Source organism: Callospermophilus lateralis, chromosome 5, assembly GCF_048772815.1.
Source record: "Callospermophilus lateralis isolate mCalLat2 chromosome 5, mCalLat2.hap1, whole genome shotgun sequence".
Classification (NCBI taxonomy): domain Eukaryota; kingdom Metazoa; phylum Chordata; class Mammalia; order Rodentia; family Sciuridae; genus Callospermophilus; species Callospermophilus lateralis.
Window position 1 is genome coordinate 75456371 of NC_135309.1, and position 23690 is coordinate 75480060.

The 23690-nt window shown below is 38.7% G+C and overlaps 1 non-coding gene across 1 annotated transcript; it reads right to left on the minus strand.

The window, feature by feature from the left end:
• Positions 1 to 18915: 18915 nt before the first annotated feature.
• Trnaa-ugc (transfer RNA alanine (anticodon UGC)) lies at positions 18916 to 18988 on the minus strand. The gene has a single exon. It is a non-coding gene; the product is annotated as a tRNA-Ala (tRNA).
• Positions 18989 to 23690: the final 4702 nt, after the last annotated feature.

The window sequence follows — 23690 nt, forward strand, 5'->3', positions numbered from 1 at the left end:
GACATTTCTCCAACATGCTCATTTCACTTTCTTTTGATATACACTCAGTTGTAAGATTGCTGAATCATATGGTAGCTATTTTTATTTTTTTGGGAAATCTATATTGTTTTCCATAATGGCTGTACTAACATATTCCTACCAATAGTGTATGAGGGTTCCCGTTGCCTCACATCATTCTCAGCTTTTATTGTCTTTAGTCTTTTTTAGTAAAAGTCATACTTACTGGGGTGAGGAATAGCTCACTGTAGTTTTTTTTTTTTTTTTGATTTGTATTTCCCTGATGATTAGAGCTGTTGAGCATTTTTTCATGTACCTGTTGCCCATATGTATGTCTTCTTTTGAGATATGCCCATTTGGATCTATTGCCAATTTTTAAATCAGGTTGTTTTTCTACTATTGAGTTTTTGGAGTTTCTCATATATTCTGGATATTAATCCTTTGTCAGATGCATAGTTTGCAAATATTTTCTCCCATTGTGTAGGTTATCTCTTCAGTCTGTTTTTTTATTTTCTTGCTGGATGGAAAGTGTCTAATTTGATATAACCCCATTTTTCTATTATTGCTTTTGTTTCCTGTGCTTTTGAGGCATTGTCCAAAAAGAAAAAAAAATTCTCACTTTTTCCAATATCCTCTACGTTTTCTTCTAGCAGTGCCTAATTATCACAGCCTCAAGGACCTGCAATCTCAGGGTGCACCAAGGCTCATGCCAAAACTGCTGGTGACACATGCTGAAATACAAGCCTATCCCACTGGAGTGTGGGTCTCAGATTGGTGCAGGGGCAGTTCTAGAGTCTTGTCTGAGCATTGGCCTGGCAATAGCTGTACTGCCCAAGGCTGGGAGATAGGTGATAGAGACAGTCTCTTTGCTACTAAAGTTGATTCTAAGCTGGGTTGCACTTGAGTCTCACAGTCATGGGGGTCTTGCACCATCTCAGGGAGAGGGCAAAACTCCAGGCCCTTTCCAAAGATGGAAATATGCAAGCTGAAACAAATCTGTTCCACTGGTGCACAGATTGCACCTAATGATGGAGCTGGTCTAGAGGCTTTGTCCATGAACTTTGGCTTGTGTGTGGGGCCAGCCTTTAGTTTCTCCCAGGTGCTGGATCTCACTATGGTGACCTGGCACTGGGCTCCAAGATACAGCCCTGTACTAGCTTTAGTGCCCTGCTCCCCACTGGGTGGAGTCTTTCCACTCTGCCACAAGGTGGGAGGAGGGTGGTAGAGAGAGTATCTCTGTCACCCCAGCCAAATGAGATTGCCACAGATCAGTCTACTGTATTGGCCTGGCACTATGGGTCATGGATCTTTGCCCAGCACTGGATTTCTTTGTAGTAGGCCTATCACGGGATTTCAGGTTTAATTCCGACACATTAATTCTGTCTCTGTCCCTTAAGCAGGAGCTGCCTTTCCATATACAGGCTGCTAGGAGTTGAGGAGGGGTGACACTGTAACTTCCTGCTTTATTCAATATGTCTTTTCATGTTTTCTTTTTTATAGTAACAGCAGGCATTGTGGCCTCTCACCTGATTTCCTTAGCTCTTTTGAAGGTAGTTTTGTGTGTGTATAGCTGCTCAGCAAGGTGTTTCTGTGGGGAGAGGATAACTGAAGGATCTTAGCTGTCATCTTGCTCTGCCTTCAAGGTTCAGATTTTAAGGAGAGATTATGTGACTGGCCCAGCCTGAGTCCCTTGCCAGTACTCGGTTTGCGTGGCAGCAGAACTTCTTGATCTCCTTGCAGAATGTACACAGTGGGTCCAATTGGCAATCAGTCTGTTTTTTTTCTAAAAAGCACACACAGGTACATTCTAGATTTTTCATGATAGTTTCTTTTAAGACTAAATATCTATACATTTATTTTCTAAAGGGTGAAAAAAAATCTAACTTTCTCTAACATTCTGGCAGCTCCTCATGTTTTCTCGGAGATCATGACAGTATCTCATATCACATCTGCAGGCTCCTCATGTGCATTGGAATATAATTCACTTGGTCCCAGTGTTGTAAATTCTCTTAAAGCTTCCAGGTGCTGTCACTCTAATATTTACATGACCTACTTTGCCTCTACAAAATCTAATTTGAATAGCAGTTTCTATGCTAGAAAAGACCAGAGAGTGAACTGTGTGTTTCAAAGAGTGTGTTTCAAATTGTGTGTTTCAAAGCTTTGCAACCCTAAAGACCTGTGATGTACTAGTTGCGTGGTCTTGGCCCAATTATTGACCTAGTCTGTGTCTCTATTTTCTCATTTGAAAAATAGATATAATCTCATGAGATTGTTGGAGGATCAATTGTATTAGAAAACAAATGGCACCATTTTTTAACAGATTTTATATGAAGAATTGTTAACTAAGTATTGAAGAAATGAAAAGGCAAAAAGCAAACACAAAGAATATAGCCATAATAGAAACAGTTACTGCCCTAGAACTGGGGGGATACATGGAAGGGAGTGGAATTGCTAAAGTTTAGGAGCTTGGAGGAAGCACCTTGCAAAGCTGAAGCTCAGACCTCTGAGACGGGGTTGCTGTTCACCTGCACTGTTGTCTCAGGAGCTCGAAGGTGGCACCTGGTGAGGGTGGAGTGGGACCCAAACCTCTGAAGATGGGGGCACTGACTGACTAGAGTTGAGGTCTCTGGGGGACATAATGATGCTGGCTCTGTGAGTGGTGGGAAATGAAAATTGAATCAACTGTGCTCCTGAACAACCTGCTATTGACACCAGGTGAAGACCCATTGTTAGGATGGTGCTGACTGGAACAGTAAGAAAAGAAGGAGCAGGAAGTACACAGGAAGTGTCCCTTCTTTCTCTAGCCTTGCAGTCTTCTTCTAGTGTCCCCAGTCAGCATAGCTACCAGGAATCAATTGATAAAGGAGAACCAAGGCTTGCAGACTCCTAGCTCCAAACCACAGTGAAGGGAATAAGAAGAAGGTGGGCTTTTTGCTGAGAAACAACAGCTTAATTACCCTTTTGGCTATGCAGCAATCATGAGCACCTTTCTTCCATATAACAAAAACAACGTCAGGCTTCCATCTCTTCCACCTAAGATGCTGTCTCTTAAGGAGGACATACAGAATCACAGTAGTCATTGTTTTTTTTTTTAGCTCTGGGAGACAGTTATATTGTATATCTTTGAACTATTTTAGCTAATTCAACGTCTTATCAGAATACTCAGTTACTGAAAGAGTATGTGGTGTTTTTTTTTTTTTAATAAGGGGAAAGAAAAGAAATATGAAATTGGTTGCTACCAGATGTGGACAGACTCCAACTCATGTACCAAATCCAAATTTTAAAAATACACTTTTATAAACTGGATCTGGTGGCACATACCTGGAATCCCAGCAAGTTGGGCGGCTAAAGTAGGAGGATCACAAGTTCAAGGCCAGCCTCTGCAACTTAGCAAGATCCTCAGAGACTTAGTGAGAGCCTCTCTCAAAATAGAAAATAAAAAGGACTGAATATAGTTCAGTGTTAGAGTAATCCCTGGGTTAAATCCCCAATACCAAATAAATAAATTAAAATAAAATTTTATTGGAGTACAGCTATGCCTATTAATTTATATATTATCTAAGGCTGCTTTGGGGCTACAGTGGAAGAGTTAAGCATTTGCAACAGAGACCACGTGGTTTGCAAAGCCTAAAATATTTATCTCCTCTTTACAAAAAAAAAAAAAAGTTTACACTTGCCTTAGTCAGGCACGTGCGCATGCACACGCATACACACACACACACACACACACACACACACACTGTAAGTGGCCTATTACAAGTTTCCTATGCTCTCAGCTAGAATCTTAGCTGATTGGTAGTTTATACCTTATAAGTTAACCCAAATATTCATTCCTGAATGGATGTTAGAATGAATTCAGAAGTATCTAAATCCTCAATGGTTCTGTCTTTTCTGGGTTTCTGGAGTTTTCCATGAACTTTATTGGTGATACAAGTACTTAGATATGTCCTGGATCCCCTGACTCTGAGACATGATCCTCTCTTCACTCATTTTGTTGTAGCAACACAATTAGTTTTTGGTAATCAAGGTCACACATCCCAGCCAGTAGCATAATTTTTTAAATTAATTAATTTATTTTAATTAGTTATATATGATAGCAGAATGTATTTTGATTCATTGTACACAATTTCAGCACAACTTTTCATTTCAGTGGTTGTACACGAGGTAGCGTCACATCATAAGTGCAGTCATATATGTACCTAGGATAATGATGTCCCTCTCATTCTATCATCTTTCTTGCCCCGATGCACCCTCCCCACTCTCCCTCCCCTTTGCCTAATCACAGTTCCTCCATTTCAGTAGCATAATCTTTGCCTATGGATTTAGGGCACAAGGACCCTAAAATGACCACATGGCATTCTAATTTTCCAATTATGTAGAACAATTGTTATGTCCTTGAAAGGAAGCAGTCTTCCATTTAGGACAAGGGCTTTAAACCAGAAGAGATTGCCATTGTAGGAACAGACAGAAAAAAAAAAAATCTATAAGAAAATCTTATTGGGTGTATTAGTGGAAGGAGTCATTCTCACATATACCTGGACATTTCTTCCTGGATCCATATCTTCTGGACGTAGATAAAAGAGCACCAAATATTGGTCACTGATTCTAAACACACACTGTATCTTGTAAGACAGAACCACATACTTTCAGGATGTTGTTTTTTAAATGACACTGTAACCTAGTTTTCAAAGGACTATCCCACTTTTTTTTAATGCCATCTGCTTCTGGTTGATGGGGAATGGGGTCAGACAGACAGACACCAGGCCTATAGTCTCTTTTGTGCAACCTGGTCCAAATGGCACCAGTGCCAGTGATAGACCAGGCATCCTACATTTCAGGGATATATCAGACAAATGAAGGAGGCCAGCTCAGCCAGAGAACGACAGGGTACTCTCAATCTCCAGACTTTTCTGGGTGTTCTTTGTGTTTCTTGCTTTTCTTTCTTTCTTTTTCTTTTTCTTTTTTTTTCTTTTTTTCCTGGAAACAGTTCTCTCATTGATATTCTCCTCCTCTCATCGCTGCTGTCAAAGGCTTCTCAACTCAGAAAGAACTCCTCTGCTGGGGTCTGTGAGGCTTCCAAGCTGCAGGGATTTCTTCCTGCTAACATCATGGGCAAAGGCTTCCTAGACCCCTCTGGGCTTCTAAATGGCTGTACACTGCTTGGAATAATTCTCCATGGTCACTCAGCCAGAGTGTGGTCCTGGAAAATGAGTCACTTCTTTTCCTTACGCACAGCTATGGTGTCAGGACAAAGCCAGTGTAGTGTGTCTGAGCCCCAGGACATGTTTCAAGTCAGCTATGCCCAGCACATCATTATCCTCCACCCACTTTTTTGGGTTCTAATGCAATATAGTTGACGTGAATTAAATCAAATATTGTTTTTGTCATTCCTGCTAAAGCCATACTTGGTGAAAGTAATTCCAGTGTAAGTATGTAAGTAATACCAGTATTTCATTGACCTCCAAACAATCATTACATGGGATCCTGCAAAGGAGCAAACATTCAAGAATCTGGATAAGTACAAATAATAAGGATTATTGATTTTTAGATCTGCATGTATGTAAGTGTGCAAGTACTTTTTTTTTTTTTTTTTTTTTTTAGGAAAAGGAAGGCTGGGAATTGAACCCATGCTAGGCAGGCACTCTGTCACAGATATCTATATCTATCTATCTATCTATCAGCCACAGTGTACGAGCACATTTTTATATAAGAAGAGCAATAATGTTTCTATGTTGAAAAATTTGAATAAGTTTTTCCAGGACGTAGTTTGCCTTTGAATTTTTAAATAATGGAATTTTTAATTTTTATTTGAGGCTAGTTTTTTTTAAAGAAAGAACTTTATAAATAGCTAAATGACATCTCTCTTACTTCTGATTCTTTGAGTCATTGTGCTTGAATTCAGGCAGCGTGGGCAAAGAGCCAGAGGTCAGTTCTAGCTGTCCTTCTAACCCTTTTGAATAGATCATGTGTGACCCTGGGCATCAGCCCTCTGCATCTCGGTTTCCTCAACTACAAAATGAAGTGAGTAGATGAAATGACTTCTGGGTCTTTTCCATCTTAAAACTATGGTATGAAATGACACCAAGTAATATGATTTCACTTAATATGTCTAATAAAAGGATAAGGTAGGGACTGAATTTTCTAAAGACAACTATGACTTTTATATTTAAATTCAAACTCAATGATTAAGATAAGCAACTATTGATTCACATGAAATAAATATGACATATCTGATCTGTGGCATCTTGATTTTATTTCTTCAGGGAATTGGCAAAAGATTTCTCCAATATTTATGGGTAAACAAGAAATTCATTATAGATGGTGGCATCCAGGAGCATGTGGTCAGTAACTATAAAATCTTTACACTCACAGAACACTGAAGAACATTACAGTAGGTTTTGATTGATTCCCTATCTTGTCATGGCTGGGTCAGCATGCCCCTTTAATAATAGTGACTTCCTGTATTTAGCACAGTCTAAACTTGAAACATGAGTAAGAGGACAGAGTCTGAGAAAGGTAAGGAGGGAAGAAAAGAGACCGAAAAAGGGATTGGATGAAGGGAGCCCTGTTGTTTTGTGTGTGTTGGGATCTAGCCCAACCTCCTCTGAAGAGCTCAGACCTTTGGAAATGCCTTTGGATCAGGATCTGGGGACTGGCCTGAGAAAGTGCAACCCATTCATGTTTTGTTTTCAACTACTTGCTCATGTTCATTCATGGATCCAGGGAAACCAGACATAGTGTAAAGCAAGAGGTACAAGAAGTAACTTAACTGGATTCTGATCATGAGTTTACCTTATTTATAAAGAAGAGTGTCTGAAAGATTTCCTCACAGAGCACCAGGTCTGGCCAAGGAGCCAGATGGGGATTGGGCTGTGAGCCCTTGAGCATGGATTAAGAAGTCAAAGGTGGCAATCAGACTCCATGCTTCATGAGCATAAACCAATTTAGTTGCATAGGGCTCTCTGTTCGGAAAGACCTCATACATGATGTTTAATCTTCTGAGATCACCATTTTGAAAAAAAAATTTTTTTCCTCTACTGGTGATTAAACTCAGGGGTGCTTTACCACTGAACTACATTTCATTCCTTTCTTATTTTTTATTTTGGGATAAGGTCTCCCTATGTCACTCAGGCTGGGCTTGCACTTGCAAGCTTACTGCCTTAACCTCCAGAGTATAGGTGTGTGCCACTTTCTCCTGGAGAAATTTTAATAATTTTGTCTTCAATTTGTGATTTATAAGTGAAGGTGGATGGGACAGTGCGATCAACTGAATGACTTTCAGATGTATTCTGAAGAATTTGCCCCTGAATATTTATATTAAAACATACTAAGACAAAAAGTCAAAACATCATATTAGCCAATAGAAAATTATTGTAATATATAAAGTAAAAGGAAAGTATTATTTCCAAAGTGATTGAATCATATAAATTTCCCAAATATGAATCCAACATATGATAAATCAGACAATGGAGCGTGAGCCAGAGTCTTAGAACTTCTGCTTTTCGGCAATCTTGCTTTTCATTTCTTTCTGCCTCTCAGAAATGAATTCTCAGTTGTCCCCTACTCCCAGACTCTTGCAGCAACTACTGCTGCCCTTCCTATTTCCTTGGCTTAGGATCTGGGTGTGGTGGTTGAAAGGGTTGGGGCCAGGCATGCTCAGGTCCCACACATGCCACATGTCCAGTTGTGGGGCTGGGCCTCACTCATCCTGTAAGTATGTATGTATGTATTTTTGGTACCAGGGATTAAACCCACAGGTACTTTACCACTAAGTTACATCCCCAGTCCTCTTATATTTTTAAGGCAGGGTCTCACTAAGTTGCTTAGGGCTTCACTAAGTTGCTGAGGCAGGCCTTGAACTGTGATCCTTCTGTCTCAGCCTCCGGAGCCCCTGGGATTACAGGCGTGAGCTAGGCCTATTCTGCAAGTATTCTTGAACTTGGGAGTGCAACATTAAGCAGCAAATAAAAAACACATAGCAAGTCAAGAGAAAGTGCAGAAGAAGCAGGGTCGGGGATGGGGTAGAGTCGCTTTTTCTTTCACTTTTTAAACAAGAGAGCCCACGTATGAATTTTGTACTGGGCCCCACAAGTTAAATGGTTCACACTTGGTAGATGATGGCTGTTCAAGGAGGGAGCAAGGCTGACCTCTGAATGTTGGGTCAAATACATGGCACAAATATGCAGGCTGGAGCCAGGGCAATGGGATCATGAGTTTGAAGCAGGGAAGATAAAAGAAAAGAAAGGAAGTTGAGATCAGATGAATGTGTAGGTAGGGTATCCTGAATCCTCACTCACCCAGTGGTGTGTATTTCTGTCTCTTTTATGTGTGGGTGAGGTCTCTTCTCACTGAAATTCACATAAGTGAGGCCAGAAATTGCTATGTGCATAGCCCTTGTTAATCCTTGGGAAGTGAAATGAAGACAATAATGTTTTCCTCATCTGAAAAAGTTTATAGGGGACTGAATTTTTCTTTTAGCCTTCTTATAGACTGGAATGAATTACCATAATGAAAATCTGGTTGTCTGCTATGCATTTCATGTGAATATTACTTTTGGAAAAAAATGACTATTACATCCCATAACATTCCTTTTTTGTGTTTTAATCTTCAGAGGAAGGGAAAAAAAAAAACACCCTTATACATTCTGTCTTAGGTCTGACATCTTTAGTCATATATATGGAGGGCATCGATACAGGCCATTGCTCCTGATAATGAAGCCTGGAGAGTAGACAATAAATCCTCTCCACTTGGGCTGCTGGGATCTTGCAGCAGCATTTTGCTCGGAGGCCCTGAGGTTACGCTGAGTCAGGAATGAGGTGCAAACAGAGCTCAGCACACTGCCTATTTTTAACAAAATGGAATTTAATTAAACATGATTCTTACTCTTAATTTTTCCTTCAGAAGCCTTTATAGTTTTGGAGTGTCTACTACTAACTGTAAGTTAGTAGTAGAAAAAAAATTTTGTTAGTAGTAGGAAAAACTTTGACTTTGAAACAGACTTGATTCATCAGAATGGCAGGGGAAACAGAGAGGACATTGATAGGAAGTAATACCATTTTGTCTGCTGCTTGAAATTTTTATTTATTTAACAAATTCTCATATAGTCCTTAATATTATGTCAGGCACTGTTTCAAGTGCCTTACAAACACCAATTAGTTTAGTAACTTAAGACAACCAGGGCTGACTTATCCAGTAGGCACAAGTCCACAACGAAAAGTTTTAATTTTCTTTCAAAGTCAGAAGAAAAATTTGGTAATAATAATGATCAATATATAACAATTAATCCATCCATCTTGTATTTGTCTTTGCAGTAGTATAGTTATAAAATATAATTTTAAATATCATTTTATGAAGGAAGGGACCTATGGAGGCTAAAGTGTCTAGGGACCATGAAAGTCATAATATATATAGTTCTAATAATAGTTCTGCTATGACCTTAATTTTATGAATGAGAAAACTGAAGCACACTTAAGTGACTTAATTTTACACATCTAGAGATCAAGAGAGCTGAGACTCAGCTGGTCTGATTCCAGTGTTCCTAGAATACCATGCTGAGATATAAGAATACATTCATCAATGGAGTATCATGTGTATTTTCCAGATAGCTAAAAAAATCAGCTTTCTACAACCCAACACTTTTTGTTTTAATAATTTTGGAAGAAGTTCCCCCATACATTTTTAAAATTTTACTTTCATTCTTATTACATAGCCTGAATGAATCTAATCTTTTTCATGATGCTGCAGTGTCTTTGTTCATAGCTAAAGCATATTGAGTATTTTGGGGGTGGGAGTTGTACTAGAGATTGAATCCAGGGGCACTAAACTACATCCCCAGTCATTTTCTTTTTTTCATCTTGAGACATTGCCTTGCTGAGGGTCTTGCTCCATCACTGAGGCTAGCCTTGAACTTGCTAATCCTCCTGCCTCAGCCTCCTAAGTGACTGGGGTTACAGGCGTGCACCAACCCATCCAGTTATATTGAGTTTTTTTTTTTTTTAAATGCACCTGGCACCATTCTCTATATACTTATAGAGGACTGAATTTCTATATATATGAACTAAGATTTATATATATATATATATATGAACTCATTGAAGTCTCACAGCCCTATGAGGTTGATTTTATAGATAAGAAAACCAAAATTAAGCAAAGTTAAACTGTTGGCCCAAGTTTGCCCAGCTAGCTGGTAGCATCTAACCTAGGTGTCCTAGCTTCACAGCTGACCCTTTTAACCGGATCAGGCATCTGCTTTGTGTTGTTCAGTATAGAGTGATCCCTCAGGAGCATCATTCCTACCCCTAATATTTTCAGATCGACATGTTATTTTATGTCTTATGTCAACTTTTCACAATATCTCTTTGCTCCCTGTTAGGCAATTGGCTGATAAATTTATTCACTTGATAAATTTATTGAATGCCTACCATGTGCCAGGTGTTTTGCTTATTTGTTTCTTCAAAACTACTTTCACTGAAGGACCAGACAGCTCATTTTCTTTGAGTTTTGTGTGTCACGTATTGTCAAAATGAGCTAGGAGGAGGGGCACTCTCATAATTAGCCTTGTAATCCTTATTGTCTGGCCTGATGAGGGTGATTTCGAATACTTTGAGGGCTTTTGGTTAATGTTCATTTGTGTCTAGGTTTTCAGCTAAGTTTTCAACGGTGTGTACAGGTAAGTGGCCTAACAGATGTATGAAAGGGAAAATGCTTGCAGGATACCCCGATTGAGCAAGTAGCCAGACAGAATTCATTTGCCTGGTGCACAGCAGTATCTTCATGGTCTTTATTGAATGGTGCTGCATTTAAGAGGGGATAGAGGATATTTGGCTGTTCTGGATTATGCTTCCTTTAAGGCTCAACCTTGGAAACTAAGCCTGAGTTGGGAAGGACTCCATCTCCTTTCCTATATGTCTGTTCTCCTAGTATTTTTATGCAGGAATAAATGCTTCTTACATTTTGATCACTGATCACACCCATATGTCAATTCAGGCATATCCTAAATTGTAGCCTTCTTCACTGTTTTAGAATTTTATACACCATTTGACTATAACTCGAGGTTTTGAAGACACATCCCTATCAGCAGTTTGATTCTTTTCTATAAGCTTTATTCTTGGTCTTCACAATTCTTAGGAAATGTGCTACCTCATCCCTTATTCATTAGGACTGGCCCAGAGTGCCACAGTGGGAAGAAGTCCACAAACCTATAGAGGATTGAGTTTTGAGGCCATATTGCTTGGTCATCATGGAAATAGTAGAGCCTTTGTGGGATCTGCAAAATTAACTGATATTTTGCATAGGACAAAAACTGGCAAGGAATGAAAAGTCTCTTGAAATATCTTCATTTAGTAAAAAACAAACCAAAAAAAAACAAAACTACTCTGGAATACTACCTAAGTTGGAGTTTATAAAGTCTGCAGTCCACAGAATGATTTGAGCCACAGACATGTTTCTTTTGGTCATCCTAAACTACAAGACTGTAGATCAGTTGCTTTCATTTAAAAGTCAGGAAATTCACCTTAATTTCATTTGCTAACTTCTTCTGAAAATTGTATGATATGGCAGCATCAGATACACATTCCTGCATAGCAACAGTTGGGTATACTTGAGCAGTGCCCAGCCATGTTAGGCAGGGCATATACTGACTCACTTGGAGTGATCTGTGTGCAGTCCAGTTTGTCAGCTTACATTTCTGGCTGTCTCCTGGACGCATTTGATTGTATGCCCTAATATGAATCAATGAAATATGTAAGTTCAAAAGTTTAGGATATAAAGCTGGATGCAGTGGTACACACCTGTATCCCAGAGACCTGGGACACTGAGGCAGAAATGTTTCAAGTTCAAGATTAGTCTGATCAACATAGTGAGATCCTGTATCAAAGTTTAAAAATCAAAAGAATTGGGGGTGTAGCTCAGTGGTAGAGCACTCTAGGTTCAATCTCCAGTACTCCTCCCACAAAACATTCAGAACTAAAATACCTGCCTTATTTTTTGCTAAGTTGGTATATTTTTAAAAAAAATTATATTGAAAATTAATATATTCACAAAAATTAAAATTGTGCAGAGTATGTACAATAAAAGGTACAAGTCCAATGATTTTATTTATCTAATTCCTTTCTCTTACTCCCCAGAAATCATACCATTAATCATATCTTGCATTATTTTTCTGTGGATATGATTTCTTATCCATGTATGTTACCTACTTTTTGTAAGGCTACATGTATATAAGTTATTGGATTCTTCACGTGCACAAAGAATGATATGGCATATTAAAGTAATTATCTGTATAAATAAGAAAAACCTTTTGTTGAAGATATTAGGGTAAATGTTTTTAATTATCTGGCTAATTGCCTTCATTAAACATCTTTTCAGGTCCTTCTTTCATGGAGAGAATCCATCCATTCAGTAGGTATTTATTGAGTGCCTATTATGTTCAAGGCACTGTTCTAGGCAAAGTGGGAAGTACAGAGACAGACTGAAAAACAAGATCAACAAAATTAATGGAAGGCAACGGCAACAAACCCTAGTAAGGGAGAAGAATCTAACTTCCAGAATTGCCACTTTATTTAAAAGTCTGATTTTCAACAAAAAACTACTGGGCATGCAAAACAAAACAAATAAACAACAACAACAACAACATCTACAACTACAACAACAAACCAAGAAAATAGTCCTGTAAGCTTGTGGGGAGGGTGCAATGAATAGGATAAGTCTCCAGATACTGGAATTACTAGATAAAGACTTTATTTTAACTATTGCTACACATGAAAAAATCACATCATTAGTGATTAGGGAAATGCAAACTGAAAATATGATGAAATTCTCTTCATACGTGCTTGGTTTGACACAATAAAAAGGACAATAATAACTGTTGATAAGAATGTTGAAGAGTGGGCTGGGGCTGGGGCTCAGCAGCAGTGCACTTGTCTGGCATGTGTGAAGCACTGGGCTCCATTCTCAGTACCACATATAAATATATAAAATAAAGATCTATCAACAACTAAAAAAATATTTAAAGAAAAAGAATATTGAAGAAGTTGGAACTCTCACTGTTGTAGGGAAAACATTTGCAGATGATTTTCAAAACTTTGGAATTTCCTCAAAATTTTAACAGAGTTATCATATACTCAATCCTCCTGCCTCAGCCTCCCCTGTAGCTGGGATTATGGGTAGGCACCACCATGTCTGGGGGATTGGCCTTTTTGCATTATGAAATATCTCTCTATTTCTGGTAGTATTCCTTATTTTGAACTCTACTTTTTTTGATACCAATATTTAAGTCTTACTAGGACAAATATAGAGTAATCTTTATTTTAGAGTTAGTAAATAGAGTAAATTTGAATGTCTCTTAACTCCATGTGAATTCTGGGAATTTTTCAGTTGCCCTTTGTGCAGTCATGGACTTTCTGCATGCGTACCATACAGGCATAGCTTAGCATTTAGCTAAAGACTCAAGGGAGCCAATGCAGATTTCTCTTTTACTATCGTTTCTTCTCTGATATTTCTTCCTGGCAAGTTCCATCTGCCTCAGTCTCCCCAAATTCTAATCTCTGTCCCATCAGCTCGGTGAGATGGTAGCGATCTGCTTGGGTTCCCCATCTCTGCACCACAGCCTAGAAGTGCCTTCAGGCAGAAGGCTGAGACATCCACAGGGCTTACCTTATTTGTTACTCTTCTCTCAGAATCACAATGCTGAACCACCTGTGTCTAATGTTTCATCTACCTTGTCCAGCCTTCTAGTTGTTTATGACAGGTGGGCGAATCTAGTAGAAGTTATTTTCAGGGCTGGAAGCCTTTGGCTGTTGTAGTGTGTGAACTTTATGATTGGCACAGTAGCAGCCATTTTGTGGCAATGAGGGAACAGGAAATCAGGCCAAGCTGCCGTTGGTGGGCTGCTATATCAATCAGCTCTACAGCGACCTAATTCTGGGTCTTGTGTGAAATTAAAACTCCTATTTTAAAGCCAATTTTATTTGGGTCTTATGTTATTTGCAGCTAATTTCCTAACAGAGTTATAAATAAAAAGCCCCAATGTTAGGAGGAGGAAATAAATATATCAAGAAACCTAGGCTAGTTACCGCAAGTTCAAGGCAAAAAGGGATATATTAGACTATATACTTCTTATTAGCCAGTAAAATATTCTGACGAGACTCTCCTTTCTTGGGAGGAAGTTCTAAAAAACAATATTATCATGCAGGCTTTTATATAAGAGACATAAAAATTAGGAATGCTTAGATGTTGGGAGTATTCCCAGTAGATCAGCAGTTTCTTATTATTGTCAAACATAGTAAGTGCCTATGACTGTCACCTTTTGAGTAAGTGCCCCTTTTACTTCCTTAGTGGGTTTGGCCCTGCAGAATAATTTCTTTAATTGTAATATGGCTGATAGCATGCACATACAGGACAAAATGGATTTCCTTCTTGTTAAATCTGCTAAACTGAGCAAGTCAATGTGAAATAAATTTGTTGTCTTCACTACCTCTGATAATAGCCACTAGAGAAGACTTTATAATCTCATAAAATGGCTGGATGCGGTGGCACATTCCTGTAATCCCAGCATCTCAGGAGTCTGAGGCAAGAGGATCACAAGTTTGAGGCCAGCCTCAGGAATTTAGTGAGGTCCTAACCAACTTGGCAAGATCCTGTCTCAAAATTGCAAATAGAAAGATCTGGAGAAGAGGCTCAGTGGTTAAGCACTTCTGAATTCTATCCTCAGGACTAAAAGAGAAGAAGAAGGAGAATAAGAATAAAATCTCACAAAATGTCATAGTTCTTATTAGATTGAAAGGACCCATACATTTCTCTTCCCAAAGAGCAAGTACAAGATTTTTGGTTTACAATGTTATAACCACCACCTGGGAGAGTCCTTCTTTCTGGGAAGTGTGCTGAATGGTCCTCAGGTGCAGGACAGGAGAATTATTCTGGGTCCATTGGACTGTGATAGTTCTTCCTCTTATTTTTCTCATCTGTAAAGCAGGGCTGATGGTGGCTTCTCTAACTCATACAGTTGTGGGGATCAAACAGGATAATGCATGTAAAGTAGCTTAAATGTGAATCTTGCTGAAAGACAGGCTAGTGGGAGAGCACGGGGTGTTCACACCACTAGGTTTCTCCATGCAGATAGACTGAGATGACCCCAGCAGCGTAGTTTTAAAGAATATATAGATCCTTGAATATAGGTCCTCAAACATGTCTAAAATCATGTGGAGGGAATGAGAATGGAGATCCAGTCAAAGGGGAGAGACATAAAATATTGGGCCAACTTGGGCTTTGAAAACGTTTCCATGTGTGGGGACAGCTGGAGAAAGAGTAGTATCCTTCTAGAAGGTGTCTGGAAGGCCTAAAGTAGGAAAGGTCATGAACCCAGTTCTCTTATTTTTTATTTCAATGTATCTGACAAACCTTCTTTTGGCGAGTGTAGTCTCCACTTCAAAGCCAAGTAAAATACCTCTAGGTAATCAGGGAACTTTCTAGCATTTCCCAAATTTCTGCAAATACCCACAAATCACACTGATGTGTCCCAAAAGCATCTACTTAAAAGAGCAAAGAAAGACAAGGATAATTTAGTGGATTAAAGGCCAGAGGCATGTTCTTGAGACACACATTCTTCTTTGGATATGCTTGACTTCTCTTTGTTACGCAGAACCACAGATTCTAATTGAAGCTATTTGCCTGAAGCTCAGATGAAGTATACAGTAGTTCAGCAATATTCTGTCACTTGTGCTATAGAATCTGACCCCACTCGACTGTGGAGGTACATGCTATTTAGCTTTACAAGGTATTATTTTGATTTGTAAAACTGATTAGTCTCTTTAGCTCTAGGCTGTTGTGCATCTAAATCTTTTGTCAACAGCAACAACAAAAAAATGAATTGGTATTTTCTGTGGAACCCACGACAAATGCTGTGATTGTAAGGGTAAGAATAAATCAAGCAACATCCTGGAAAATAAACCATGTTAAATATAATTTAGTTCTCCTTTAAATGACAAATATTAGTGGTTTTCTTATAGGGATATGTTGAAAGAAAAAACCTGGTAGCTATTGTAAATCTATTGGTCAATTTTAATTTTCCCTGAATAGCCTTATTATTGCATTATTTCATGCAGTATTTCTAAGTGGCAGCCATAAATCTCCTTCTATCATACTAAGTATTCTGGCTGTGATGAATGTAGCAGTTGCCCTCTGGGTTGGTAAAACGTGTTCAGGTGTTGCCAGGTCCTGTCAGGTGTTTGACTAGTGAATGTGTCTCATTCTGCTTTTTACTTAAGAAGAGGTACATATATATACATACACACACACACACACACACACACACGAGATTGAACCCAGGGGTGCTCTACCACTGTGCTACACCCCCATCCCTTTTTATCTATTTTTTTTTTTTTTTTGGAGACAGATTTTCACTAAGTTTCCCAGGCTAGCCTTGAATTAGCAATCCTTTTGCCCCAGCCTTCTGGGTAAAGAGAAAGAAAATTTTGTCAAATCAGATTTCTCATTTTCCATCCTTTTCATTTAATTGGTACAATAGTATTAGTAATTTTCAGTAAAATAACTATGTGCTTTTACTTTTTAACATGTGTCTGTGAATGTAGCTCAGTGGTAGAGTGTTTGTCTGACAAGAGTGAAGCCTTGGATTCTATCCGCAGCACTGAAAAGAAAAATTAACTTATGTCTCAGTAAGTAGTTGCTTCTGAATTCTTGAATGATATCTTCAAACATAAAATAGAAAATACAGTTCAAACTTATTTAAATCTTGAGACATCCAGAAAATCCTCAGTTAAGAGCAACACACTGGCAGAGGATGGGTATTGAAAAACTAACCTTGATAATTACTTGTTATCTTCTAATGTATATACATCCACACTGAAAACCCATTTAAAATAGAGTAGAATACTGCCTATGATTTGGCAAGGTGTCCAACTGAAACTTGGGAGCTTCTTGAGGCTTCTTGTTACATTTAGGGACCTCAATCATGTCAATTAATGGTGGTCTGAGAGCCCATTCTTCCTCCCCAGCTCTGGCACCTTCCTTAACTTTCCTGAGGCCTGAAAGCCCCCCACTGGCAGCCTTCTCTAGCAGATTGTCAGCCCCACATGCTTCCCATAAGCGCATTTCTCATTTTTTTTCCTCAATCTTTTTTCAAAACCTCAAATCAAAAGAAATGAACAACATTGGGACAACAGCCTCCAATCTAGGGCTACTTTCATAGCAGAAACTCTTCTCTATGTTTGACTTTTCAGATCCTTCTATCTTTGCAGATTTGAATTGGGGCAGAATATCCAATCCTCCTGGATATCAAAAATATGGAGGGAAAAAAAGAGTAGAGGATGGAGGTGTCAGGCTTAGGAGATCAAAAGTAGAATGGAGAGATGACTAAATTTTCAAAAGATCCCTTTTATTCTTTCCTAGCTATTTAATAAACAGGCTTTCTGCTAGGTCTTGGAAGTGGTCGCAGGGTTTTTCTAGTTCAGTGCCATCCTATGATGGATTTGGGCGATTGTACCCTCTCTCTTGATGCCACAGATGCTGCTCTTTAATGGCTCATTTTGCTCCAAAGTCCCAGCAAGGATACCAGAAATGAGTCAAGAAAGCATCTACTTTGGAGTGAATCTAATGGATAAGATGACATACCACAACAGTGACCATTGTCTGATTGCAAACCTAAGAATGCTACTGGACCTGCCGTCCTTGCCCCCAAGCTCTAGGAGTTACATTGAACACCCTGCACACAGCCCTATCCACCCTTCAGAGGGAATCTGGGTTCTAGATGGTGATTCCAAACTATCATAAAATTCATCCTTTTTCACTCCTTCTCCCTTTTCTAATCAGAACTTTCCCACTTTAGCATTGTAATCCAACAATTCTGTTTGGTTTTTTACAACTAAGGCTGAGATAAAAAAATTAATAAGAAACTTGATGATTGGAGAGGGTGACTGTCAGCTACAATGCAGACTGTCAGCTACAATCACTTGACATAGTAACGTAAGATCACTTTAGGTAGGAGCTCCAGTCACAAAAACAGTATCTCTGGGCCCCAGTTTTCTCATCTACAAATTAGTAAACATGGACTACATGATTTCTGATTCCAAGAATCAGTACATTACAGAAATTTATGATTGGAATGTTAAGTTCTATTTGCTTAAATCAGAGACCCATTTTTCATTTCCATTCTCACTGGTATCTCGTTTATTAGAAAATGGTACTTTATTAATTTAGCAAACAATTTGTTAAATGTTTACTCTGTACCAAGCATTCCCGTAGGCACTGAAAGTACAAAGACCCTGGACAGAAGATGCTCATGGTTTAGTTGACAACTGCCTCCCTCCTTTCTTTTCCCATCTTCTGTGGTAGTAAATTATTATTAGTTTTGCAGTGCTCGGAATTGAACCCAGGGCCTTGCCCATGCCCAGCAAGTGCTCTACCTCTGAGCTACATCCCCAACAATTTTTTATTTTTATTTTGAGACAGGGTCTTGTTCAGTTGCCAAGGCTGTCTTCCAACTTGAGATCCTCCTGCCTCAACCTCCCAAGTAGCTGGGATTACAGGCATGAGCCCCCTGTGCCAGGTTTAGTAAATTTGTGTTTTTTATCCATTTCTCTCACATCAATTCTCCATCTCTTTGATGGCTTCTCTTCTTTTTTCATTTTTAGTAAGCCCCATGAAAGATGTCAGGATAAAATTGGAATTACTTGTATCAAACTCTATCAAAAAAAAATAAAGCCAGTATGTTATGAAGGAAAAAATCTCATGCACATCAGCCCAATAAAGAACTATTGCAAGACCAGAAACCTTAAGCAAAGACCACTGAAACTTTACACATAAAATACTTCTTCAAGGATATCAGTCCAATCACTGACTGTTCAACCTTGAACTGACAGTACTGACAGTACATTGTTATTGATTTTTTTTTTTTTTTTTTTTTTTTGGTGGTGCTGGGGATTGAACCCAGGGCCTTGTGCATGCAAGGCAAGCACTCTACAAACTGAGCTACATCCCCAGCCCCTCGTTATTGATCTTGTAGCAAAGGATTATTGTTTCAAAAACAACCTATATAATCCACCTCACTTTGACTTTAAAAAAATTTCCCTTGCTCAATTCCTTGATCCCCCCCCCCCCCCGACCCCACTGTGCTGGGGTGCTAGGAATGGCACTCAGGGCCTTGAGCATGCTAGGCGAGTGCTTTACCACTGAGCTACATCCCCAGGCCTCCTTAACCTCCTTGAATACACATGTATTTTACGATGTCACTCATATTCCCTTTTGCAATGTTCATTTCTAAATAAATTATTATTTTGGAGACTTTCCCTCTGTTTTTTATTTGGGCTGACAGTTCTAAGATTAGCCATCCTTTTGTCCTTGTTTCCCTATACAGTCCTTTAAAAGAACTTTCCTCACAAACCACGGATCTTCAAAAATGCTCCTGCCTTTGATTACTGAATCTTTGTCCTTGAATCGTTCTTGTCACACCCCTGTGTCAGGTCAATAAGGCAAGGCACAGACACTGTCGATCTAGTTCTCTACCCAGAAGCTTCCTCACATCTGCCTTAACCTGTAGTGGATGTTCCCATCTCATTCCCAGTTCTTAGATTTTTGGATCTTTCCTTTTCTTCACACTACTCATTGAACTTGGCTCCTGAGTTCTAGGACTTCTGTAACAAAGCACACAATCAGGAAACTTTAAACAATCTAAATTTATTCTCTCACGGTTCTGGAACAGAAGTGCAACATCGAGGTTTTGGTAGGGCCATGCTTCCTTTGAAAGCTCTGGGGAAGAAGGCTTCCTTGTTACTGTGAGCTGCTGGTGGCTGCTGGTAAGCCTTGGTACTCTGTGGTCAGTGGAGTCTCTGCCTCTGTCTTCACATGGATTCTTCTGGGTCTCTATATCTGTCTTTCCTCTTCTTATAAGGACACGAGTCACTGGATTTAGGGCCTACCCTAGTCCAGTATGACATTATCCTCACTTTATTACATCTAAAAAGACCCTATTTCCAAATAAGGTCACAATGACAGGCTCTAGGTAGAAATGTACTTTGGAGGCATATTATTCAACCAGGGTAGTTTTCCTCATGTGACACTTGGCAAGCTGATGGCGTGTCTCAGAATCATGCTGTAGCTTTTTACTCCTTATCATGTTGGGCAAGATAACCCAGTCAAGTTCTGTTCCCCAGGAACCAAGATTCAACATCAACATGGCTTCCAGGTCTCCAGCAGATTCTCCGTGGCATCCAAATTTCTAGTATATTGTATTAAGGGAATATTTTTATTTTATTATTATTTTTTGTGGTGCTCAGGATCAAACTCAGGCCTCATGCCTGTTAGGCAAGTGTTCTACCACTGGCTTATATCTCCAACCCAGGGAATAATCTTTCATAAGATAAAATTTGTAAGCATGGACAGCATTGCAGTCTTATCTGTATTACCAAAGTCTGGAAACAAAATTGAGAGAGGTTTGATAATTGTGGATATATTATCTGTATAGAATATTATGCTGCCATTAAAAGAAAAATTAAGAAAACTATAATATATGATCAATAATTATAATAGTAAATTGAAAGATTATAAACTTATTTTACCACATACAATATTATTGGACAAATATGAAATAAAATATATAAAAACAGAAATCATAAATAATTTCTCTAATGTAATTGCGACAGTGTTGCTACAATAAAAATGTTACTTTAGGGGATGGGGCTGTGGCTCAGCGGTAGGGCGCTTGCCTAGCATGTGTGAGGGACTGGGTTCGATCTTCAGCACCACATAAAAATAAATAATTAAATAAAAATAAAGACATGTTGTCCACCTACAACTAGAAAATTTTTTAAAAAGTGTAACTTTAAAAAGAAAAACTAGATATAGTACTTTCTATTAGCGAATTTATGTTTTCATTGATCTATTGGATTTTTCTTGTTGGTTATTTTACCACCCTTTGGAAATCAATATTGTGCACACTGAACTCACCATCCAATTTTAGTCATATGATTGAGAACCTCATAGGGAAGTTCTGGCAATCCTGTAGCTGAGATGCACAGGGCCTCTGGGCTCTGGTATAGCAGTCTTCACTGTAGGAACAAAGTAGGGATAATGTGAACCTAAAGAAATCTCTGACCTTCAGAGCACATGCATGGGGCAGTAGTGGGGCTGGGCAGGGATCGCAAGGGCATATCTTACAGCATTATGGAGGCATGCATCTTTTTTTATATTTAGTTTTTAGTTATAGTGGACACAATATCTTTATTTAATTTTTATGTGGTGCTGATGATCGAATCCAATGCCTCATACATGGTAGGCAAGCGCTCTACCTCTGAGCCACAACCTCAGCTCCCACCGCCCCATGCATCTTACTGTGCAGGACAGTTTTCCAAAGTCACAGTGTGGCAGCAATAGATGAAATGGCAGCTGAATCCAGGGCAGCTAGAAGAGTAATTGGTTTCTTCAGTGCTCTCTGTACTTAATGTTTAAAAATTGGATCCTTGGGCTAAGACTTTGGGGTTCTTGGAAAATGTATAAGCACTTCAAGGGATACAGGATTTTCTGCTAATATGACCTGATCAATGAGAAAGTATTTCCTTAGAGAAAGAGAGGTGGCAGCAGTTGAGCCCCAAATTGGTGTTGTAGGTCATATAGGTTATATTTCTGTTATATATCTTTTGCTTTTATTTTTATTGCAATGACTTTAATATGGTCTTCATTCTTTTCTTCATGTGCTTGGGTTGCTACAATAGCAATAAGGGCAATAGCCCTTTGCACCAGTTCATTTATGCAATAGTAGGTTATGAAATGCTCAGTTCTTTGTGTCAACTTGGCTAAACTAGGGCACCCAGTTAAAAAAGCAAACACCAATAAAAATGTTACTGTGAAGGTGTTTTCTAGGTTTAGTTAACATCTACATTCAATGGACTTTAAGTAAGAGATCACTCTCAATAATATGGAACCTGATTTAAATAATTGAATGCCTTAAGACTAGATCTGAAGTTTTTCTTTAGAAGAAATTCTCTCTCCAGACTGTAGCTTCAACTCCTGCTTATACATCTTACATATATGTATACATATATATCTTACTGGTTCTATTCCTCTGGTGGAACATTAATACACCATGCAATAAACGTTTGCTAAATGAATTAATGAAGAGCAAAACTGAATAAGAAAGCCTTCTATGCCAGACACTGATATGATTTTCCTAGATTTAGTGTATTCTTTCACTAAGAAGTCAAACTTCCTTCAACATGAATTTTATTACTTTATTCATCTTCTAAGGCACAGAGTATAATCTCGTTGCTTGAATTTTTAGAAAGTCATTATCTGAGCTCTTTGTCTTATCATATAGTAAGATCTAGTGGTTAAAATATAATCTGTGGTCTCAAAAACATCCGAGTTTAATTTAGTCTTCACTATTTACTATGTATTTGTATCAACTAATGTGTGTCTAGGATACATTGTGCTATTTTTCTGAGCTTCAATTTCCTCATGTATAAAATGCACATCTTATAGCACAAATAACTATATATAGAAGGAGTAAATAAGAATATATCTCAAGTTCTTGATTGAATGCTTGGAAGACACTAAGTACAAAACAAATGAAATTCTCTCGTATTATTATCTCCATTCTACTCCATCATGAATACTCCATTTTGATCACATTGTTCCTCTCATAGGTCCAGAGATTCATTCACCACCCCATGTCCTCTCAGAAGTGTCTTCTTTTCATTCTATCCCTTGTCTTATTCCTTCTGCTCTCCTCCTTTATGAATTCAACCCATTTTAAAGTTTGGACCTGAAACTACTTCTACCATGTCAATCCTCATTGATTCAAACTACTTCCTTGTGGACAATATTTAATCTATTTGAAAATCCACTTCCAGGGATATGGAATAGGTCTACTTTTTCATATTCTTCCCCATTAGGTACAAATAAAATTTCTTGATACTAAATATAAAACAAACATAAGAAGACTTTGAAAATTAGAAAGAAAAAGGCAGAGCATCTAAGAATGTTGACACACAAAGATTTTGTTTCATAATGTTGGCACACAAAGATTTTGTTTCATATTTCCCAGACTTGGAACTGAAGCAGGCCAAAATCAGAAATGCCAAATAGGAACATGGCAAATTTATGTGTGTACACACACACACACACACACACACACACAAACACACACACACACACAAACACACACACACCCTAAGCAAACACCATATCCAAAGAACTCTTAATCCAAAGGGTCAAAGACATAGAAACTTGGCAAGACAGAACACTTTTAGACAATAGCAGAACTGCTTTAGCCAAACACCACAGAAACACTGTGGCTTCATATAAGGAGCGACGGCCAGCATCTCATTGGCGGAGGGGTTCTTCTTCCTGCCGAGGAGAGTGTAGGTCACCTGAGAACTTAAAGTCTAAAATGTTAGTGAAGAACAAAAACAAAGAGTCAGAAATACATTTACAAAAGCGGAGCTCCTGGTATGTCTAGTCCACATAAGAGCTGGAGCTAGACAAAGGAAAGATGGCTCCAGTGGTTTATTTAAGTGGGTACATCAGAGGCAGGGGTAAGGTTTCTAGGGAGGAATCTTGATTCACGATGTTTTACAGTCAGCAGGTTGATTGGCATCTTGGCAGGTCACACCCATCTCAGGTGCTGTGTGGGACATGACAAAGCAGGATAGGAATTAGCAATGTGTCAGGACAGTTAATCAGAGGAA